At 39.9% G+C, this 7,345-nt stretch overlaps 2 long non-coding RNA genes across 3 annotated transcripts; both read right to left on the bottom strand.

Annotated features, from left to right (window-relative positions):
* Window positions 1-1,935: 1,935 nt before the first annotated feature.
* LOC112845154 (uncharacterized) lies at window positions 1,936-3,310 on the bottom strand. The gene is made up of 2 exons (XR_003217960.1): window positions 2,530-3,310; window positions 1,936-2,192 (listed from the first exon to the last, which is right to left on the bottom strand). It is a non-coding gene; the product is annotated as an uncharacterized LOC112845154 (long non-coding RNA).
* A 501-nt stretch (window positions 3,311-3,811) lies between these two features.
* On the bottom strand, window positions 3,812-6,475 carry LOC109200997 (uncharacterized). Of its 2 annotated transcripts, none has more exons than XR_002061039.2 (4): window positions 6,284-6,475; window positions 5,188-5,492; window positions 4,940-5,045; window positions 3,812-3,862 (listed from the first exon to the last, which is right to left on the bottom strand). It is a non-coding gene; the product is annotated as an uncharacterized LOC109200997 (long non-coding RNA). The 2 variants fall into 2 exon arrangements; XR_002061038.2 differs by having other exon boundaries at window positions 3,848-3,873; window positions 6,284-6,474.
* Between the last annotated feature and the right edge of the window lie 870 nt (window positions 6,476-7,345).

Genomic DNA, 7,345 nt, shown 5'->3' with positions numbered 1-7,345 from the left:
AAGAGAGAACTTTAAGAAATTAATACTACAGTGACCATAAAAACCATGAAAAAAATATTGCCGTAATATGAATGAATAAAAATAAAAATGAATAAATAAATATCCCGTTCATTTCAATACGCATGATCTGAGCATGCGCGGAATGATACGGAGCGCTTCTTTGATCTTCTCAAAGGAGAAGATCAAAGAAGGCACCGTCACACTTTCGACGTGGCAGTGACGTCACCATCTCTGCCACACGAGTCCATAAATAGAGGTGCTATAACACAGTTTGGTGCATCTTCAGAAACAGCGAGTTGTCTTTGACAAAGATAATACTTTCATACAATTCATACAAAGTTTTTTTCTTTTGACACTGTGCTTTTATACTATTAAAGAAATGTCGGAGGAAACATTAAATAATTCACCTAAGGACAGAGATAATACAGAGGAATTACATTTTACGCGACAGATAGCGTTTCTCACTGTGGAGCTGGCCAAGGCTACAAGTAAGTCGCGTGAATTAAAGAAAGAGAACAGGACTCTCAGGCAAACTATACATCATATTGAGACTAGTGGCTTTGAGCCTCTGCAGCAGGTGCAAAGAGAGAATGAGAGATTAGTTCAGCGTGCAGAGCTTCTCCAGGAGCAAAATAGAATGACTAGTACTAGGATGGCCAAGCTTGAAAGGGAGTTGAATGAACTAAATACTCCTGTCACAGAACCACCTACTGACGAGTCTCAGACTAGTGGTTGGTGGCGTGCTGGTGCCAAACTCGCACTTAAAGTAGGTCTAGGTCTTGTCACAGCAGCCGTTGTTGTTGATGTAGCTTGCTGGGCCGTCGCAAATATTTTCTGCTGAAGTGAATGTCCGTCCTCTGTGGGATTATCCTTATTATCCATTCCAGCCCTACTGTAGTTGTGGATGTGGACCGGGTGCCTTTTGAAAACAGTAATAATGTTTTCCAGCCACGGTCCACAATCTGTGCTCTCCTTTATGTTCAGTTTTATTTTGCCCTCACCTCCCAACCAGTCATGACAGAAGACTGCCCCTCCCTGAGCCTGGTTCTGTCACAGGTTTCTTCCTGTTAAAAGGGAGTTTTTCCTGTCCACTGTTGCTCACAGGGGATCACTTGATTGTTGGGATTGAATTTTTGGATTGAATTTAATTGCCTTAAACTGAAATTCAAAAATTCAAGTGAGGGGTTGACCAGGACTCGCAAAATCGCTAGCCCGACGTCCCGGGGCTAGCGATTTCTCCAGTCGGGCTACCAAAATCCATCTCAGCCCAGCCCATCGGCCCGTCGGGCTGGGCTGAGATACAATTTGGTGGGTTCTGGTAGTAGAGAGCACAAAATTGGTTAGCTGGATTGTTTGTTTTTTTTATTTGTAGTTTTTGTGGTGCTCCATACTTCAAAAACTACAAATATAAACAATGCGGTTGGTGGCTAGGGCTGCCACAAACGATTATTTTGATAGTCGACTAGTCACCGATTATTTTTGCGATTAGTCGACTAATCAGATCATGCATCGATTGGACGTAAAACTTACAGCTTGAAAATATGTTAAACGTTTATTTTGTGACCCAGAAAGAATAATAAGAGTAATATTAAAACTAACTAGCTGCCGCCATTGTTGACAACTGCGCTGGGCCGCACTATGAATTCTGGGACACAGCTTCTTCTTCTTCGGGGTTTAACGGCAGCTGGCATCCTTTACATGCACTGCTGCCATCTTCTGTTTCAGTCCGTTATTACACTTTTAAATCCTACTACTTATTCCTGCGTCTTTTGTGATCTTACAAAGCTTCAAACGACGCGTCGACTATTAAATCAGTCGTCGACGATTTTGATAGTCGACGTAATCGTGACTAGTCGACTAATCGTGGCAGCTCTATTGGTGGCTAATCAAAATAAAGAAAAATAATATTTTAAAAAAAGATCCACTACTGCTCTGTGTGTTTACTTGAAGACTTGTATTTATTGTGATAGAAAAATATAAATTGTCCAAAATATTTGAGAGTTTTTAAATTAGCACTGCATGAGTTTAACTGTGGCACAGACGGCTGTCGGCCTGGTGAGTGAGAGTTCAACCTCCAAACTGAACCCAGTGTGTTACTCGCAGAATCACAGATTTACTCACATTTACTGATTGTTCTGTAGGGTCTTTACAATTTTCAGCCCCTTCAGGTGACTGTTGTCTTCTGACTCCATCTTTAGGGTTTAGTTAGATTAAATATTTAACCAGTTAATTTAAGAATGAAAGACACATTTATCACAAAGGCACTCTTATAATGTAGATTAAATGTGTGTTGACATAACATCTAGATGTATGATTAGAAAGAGAGAAATGTTGTAATGACATGAACAAAGTGCAGTATTCCAAGATGGCATCAGAGTTTCAATACCTTTTATACTCATGTTTTTATAATTATGTTAAGTGTAAAAGCTCAAAGATAATGACATAGATGCATCTGTTGCTGTTATTATCACAATAATCACAACATAAAATGATTATTGTGACATTTTTTCTGTGCTGTATTAAGGTTACCAGAGTCAGCTGGGGATTCATGAACATCATCAGTGATGTTTTTCCACAGCGGGCTCATCAGTACCTGGTGACAGAAGGTCAATCCAGCTCTGACTTGAGGCTGTTCAAGAATCAGCTCCACTTGATCTGGTTCCACCTCTACCACAGGCAGAGAAACACAGGGTGAGATCTCCTCCTGCCAGTCATCACGCTATAACTGTTTCTAGAATCGATTCAGTTCAGATTCACGAGGTCCCGAATCGATCGATTTGATCAGGGAGAGGATGGACAGACTGATTTCACTTCTTGAAAGATCAGTTCCAAAATCAGTTATGCATTAAGAAATGTATTTATTTGAATATTTTGTGACATTGTTATATGTGTTGCATTAGTTTAAAAGTGTTTTGTTATTAATAAATTGATTACAACAAACACTAACTGTCACTGAACTCATCTTATTTTCAGGTATTTTTAACATCTATGAACATAATGGTCACTTTGAACAATTCTACATGGATATTTATTTGATGGTAAATGGCCTGTATTTGTATAGCGCTTTACACATCCAGTCATCCAACCATTCACACACACTCACACACTGGTGATGGTAAGCTACATTGTAGTCACAGCCACCCTGGGGCGCACTGACAGAGACGAGGCTGCCGACACTGGTGGCACCGGGCCCTCTGACCACCACCAGTAGGCAACGGGTGAAGTGTTTTGCCCAAGGACACAACGACCGAGACTGTTCAAGCCGGGGCTCGAATCGGCAACCTTCCGATTACAAGGCAACCTCCCAACTCTTGAGCCACGATCGCCCCAATATGACAATAAAGTAAATAACAACAACAATTCAGTGGGCCAGTTTCAGTCATTATGCAAATGTACTGTTTATGAGATTGGGGGAACCTGCAGTCAGCTGAGACCGAAGAAGTTACTTGGATGAGTGACGAAACGTTTCTCCCACAAAACGCTACGTCCAGATGAACAGAATCAACTTTTTGGAGAACAACAATTAAACAAGAATATTTCTAATGAGCCAACAATATTTAAAGAAGGAAAAACAATATTTACAGTTGTTTATACAAGATTAACCTGAGTGACCTGTTCCTGTACCGTTTTTTTAACAACTGTAATAGATTACAGGAAGTCTCTGGCTGTGTTGCTGAATCTGCCGATGCAAGATCAGACATGGATGGATGAGGTGCTGCAACTGAGACCTGCCGTTTGTCTTTTCTGGTCGGCGAGTGGAGAATCACACAGGCTGGTCCGCAAAGAGAGCTTTAGGATGCTTCCTCCCACTGTCCACTGCATCGTCCATCCACAGGGTTTGCAGGGCTGGCTCAACCCATGGCTGCCACACCACTAAGATGTTTTCAGAAATATGCAAGCAGGAGATGGTGGATGCTATATTACTACTAGTACAATACTTTTAACTCTGTAGCAGACAACAGTTTGATAAAATGCTATGAAAAAAAAAGAAACCAAAAGATTAGATTCTATAAGTTTCAAAGAGATTTAATTTATATATTTTATATAATAAAGTAAATGTACGAATGACCGGCAATAATTCAGTCACTGAAATTATCCATGAAATTAGCTAAGTAATTCCTAAAAGTGTGTAGATTAAAGAAAATTATTTTACCTGGATACGATTGTCTCTGATGAGCCTGAGGTACAAAGCACGCCGGCGATGACGATAAAGAAACGCTCTGTGCAGATAGCAAAGTCACTGCAAAGCCACTGCAAAACTTGCAAGCCCTAGTTCGGCTCCCTACAAAGATGCTCCAGTTTTTCTTGCGTCCAACAAAATTAGTTCCAATATGTTTTATTTTAATGTTACTCTGGGCTGTGTTGAACAAAGTGAGTTTGCACAATTTAAATTCCAAAACATGATTAGTCTCTTAAATGACTGGCATCTGACATAGCTAGACCGTCACCGGGGACTCTGTGAGTGGTAAGAGGTTTAAAAACAAACCATCTATACTGTCAACAAACAACTCTTCATCTGCAACAAGGCCGTTTCTCTTAAACTCGCGGTAACTTTCTTTTAGGGTTTCTGTTTTTCTGTCTATTGAGCATTTCTGCTAATGAGAAAACCTGCTTCCTTGTTGTAAAAGCCAATCTACAGACTTTTAGGAATTACTTAGCTAATTTCATGGATAATTTCAGTGACTGAATTATTGCCGGTCATTCGTACATTTACTTTATTATATAAAATATATAAATTAAATCTCTTTGAAACTTCTCATCTCCACCCAACGTGAGCTCAATAATGGCCACAGTGAGCGTGTGAGCAACTATTTGCCTGCGCTACTGTGCATGTATGAAGTGGACCGACTTGTGATCAGGCACACATGAGGCCGACCGGCTGAGAATACTGAAATCAAAGGAAATCAAACTCTTCTGTCTGGTGAAATGTTATACTTACCAAATCATGCTCCCTGGCCTCATATCCTTTGCAGGTAGAACTGGACCCAGTTGTAAAAACCAATGATTTCCGTTTCTGATTTTGTCTGGCCAACAAAGAGTCCAGGCTGGTGATGATCAATTTAAGAACAGAAACACACACTTCTTACCAAAGAAATGAATATTATTTTACAGTGTTGCTGAATCACATGGATAAATTTAACACCTGAACACAGTTACAGCGTGATGACTGGCAGGAGGAGATCTCACCCTGTGTTTCTCTGCCTGTGGTAGAGGTGGAACCAGATCAAGTGGCGCTCATTCTTGAACAGCCTCAAGTCAGAGCTGCCTCCTCTCATCAGGTGAAACGGACTTCAGTGAGAACACCTGAGCAGCAGGAGCCCCACTTCACAGACTGCAGACTGTACCTGCGAGACACGATTCTTCAGGTCAACATCAGCTGCAGCACACTCACTGTGACGCTTACCCTTCCGCAGCTCTGATTTGGGACACGATCCCGGATTGAAGAACAGGCCGTGTGGTTTGGATGCTTCACCTCAGCACACTGAGCACAACTGGCACACACACAGGCACATGTTACACCTCAGTGCAGTCAGTCCATGTTTTTATCTAAACAGCCGTCTGTGCCACAGTGAAACTCATGCCAAGCTAATTTAGTAACTCTCAAATATTTTGGACAATTTATATTCTTCTTTATATTTTTGTAGTAGGGAGCACTACAAAAACTATAAATAAACCAAAGATATCAGCACAGACCAAAATTACTTTGCTGATTGAGAAAATAATACATTTTGACACACTACTGTGTGGATCATCCCATTTTCTCTTTTCACACTGATTAAACCAAGTTGGCACTTGTTCCATAAACACAGTGCACATCCATATGTTCACAACCTTCAGCTTTTGATCAGTTTCACTTATGGAAGAGTTTTCATTTTTTTTAAATAATAAATGCTTACAATGCTAAACAATTCTTTAAGCTCCAGATCCCAAACTAAACTTTTTTTTATCATCACAATTTTTTCATTTTTGTTAGCGTATTTGCGGCTTACCAGGGCTAAGCAACTTTGAACGACTTTAGAAGCTGTCTTACTTCACTGTTTGTCTTAAAGGTTTAGGAGCTGTGTCTCTATTTCACTAAGGCCTGCAATGCTTCAAATAAAGTACATTAATTAACTACAACTACATTTTTTAAACCACTGAAGAATGCAGAGAACTGACTAAAGCTCAATAATATTGAGCTCTTAGTGTGTTTTGTCTACTCAGTTTGGTGTCTGCTTCTTTACTTGGTCCACGATTATCTCTGCACCATCTTTCTCCCGTTGTATCTCTCCTCATGCCGCACCTTGATGTGTCCTGTCCTCGGATGTATTCTTCCGGCTGCCTCCTGGTTTCCACCTCGAGTTTTATTATCCAAATTTAATGGTCTTGATGGTCACTGTAGTGGCTATATTCATTTCTTGAAGGTTCTCTCTTTCGCTTATATTTAATATAACCACACGACCTGACAAGCGCCTATTTTATGCGTTGTCAACAACGATGTAAAACCATCGCGTGTCCGCTTGTTTATTTTCCACATAAGCCTTTCAGAATAAAGCTCAAGATCCTGTTGAGACTTTTCAAAATAAACCGAATCACGTGAAAGATTATGCAGCGTGTTTAGGGATGAGAAACAAAAAAGAGCAGTCAGGTGCTAAAGAAATAAACCTTAGACTCAAACGTTAGAACAGGCTTTCTTTGCTAATTAACAACGTCACAAAAACCTGTTTTATTGTGAATACATATGTGTGATGAGACATCTGTATCCACTTCCAGGTTTTGGTGGTTACTTGTATTAGCGAGTGGATTATTTAGAGCAAATTTAGAGCAATATTTGTCACCGTGCTCAGTTACTCACTGAGACTATATATGGACCTCAGCAACCTCAGGTTCTATCGTTCATTCTTCCAGGTCATTTGGGATTATTTGAATTTTATTTGCTTTACACACACATCCACACACTACACACATTACAGACAAACTGATGATATTTTTGACTTTGTTTTTGAAATACAATTATTTTCTTCAGTGAGGTGTCCATATTTTGTCTTTGCCTTTCAGCCAGGGGTGTGAAATTAATGTTGGATGATGCATGTGATGACAGTCACACATAATTAAGGGCAAACACTGAACTTGAACGCGTGAAATCATCATGAAATTTAAATTTTGTGGCAATAAAGACATTTATTATTTGTATAGTAGTTTAAAATATGAACAGCTCCCTCATTTAATGTGATTAAAGGATGAAAATAAACAATGCGCTTGTTAAGACATTTACCAGTAAAGAAAGAGAGCGATTGGTTAATTCATAAAGTTACAGATTCAGGGGTCTTCACACAGGACTTGGCCAACAATTGAATGACTCTAT

This window comes from Oreochromis niloticus, unplaced genomic scaffold (assembly GCF_001858045.2).
Source record: "Oreochromis niloticus isolate F11D_XX unplaced genomic scaffold, O_niloticus_UMD_NMBU tig00003626_pilon, whole genome shotgun sequence".
Classification (NCBI taxonomy): domain Eukaryota; kingdom Metazoa; phylum Chordata; class Actinopteri; order Cichliformes; family Cichlidae; genus Oreochromis; species Oreochromis niloticus.
This window is presented reverse-complemented; position numbering and strand designations above follow the sequence as displayed.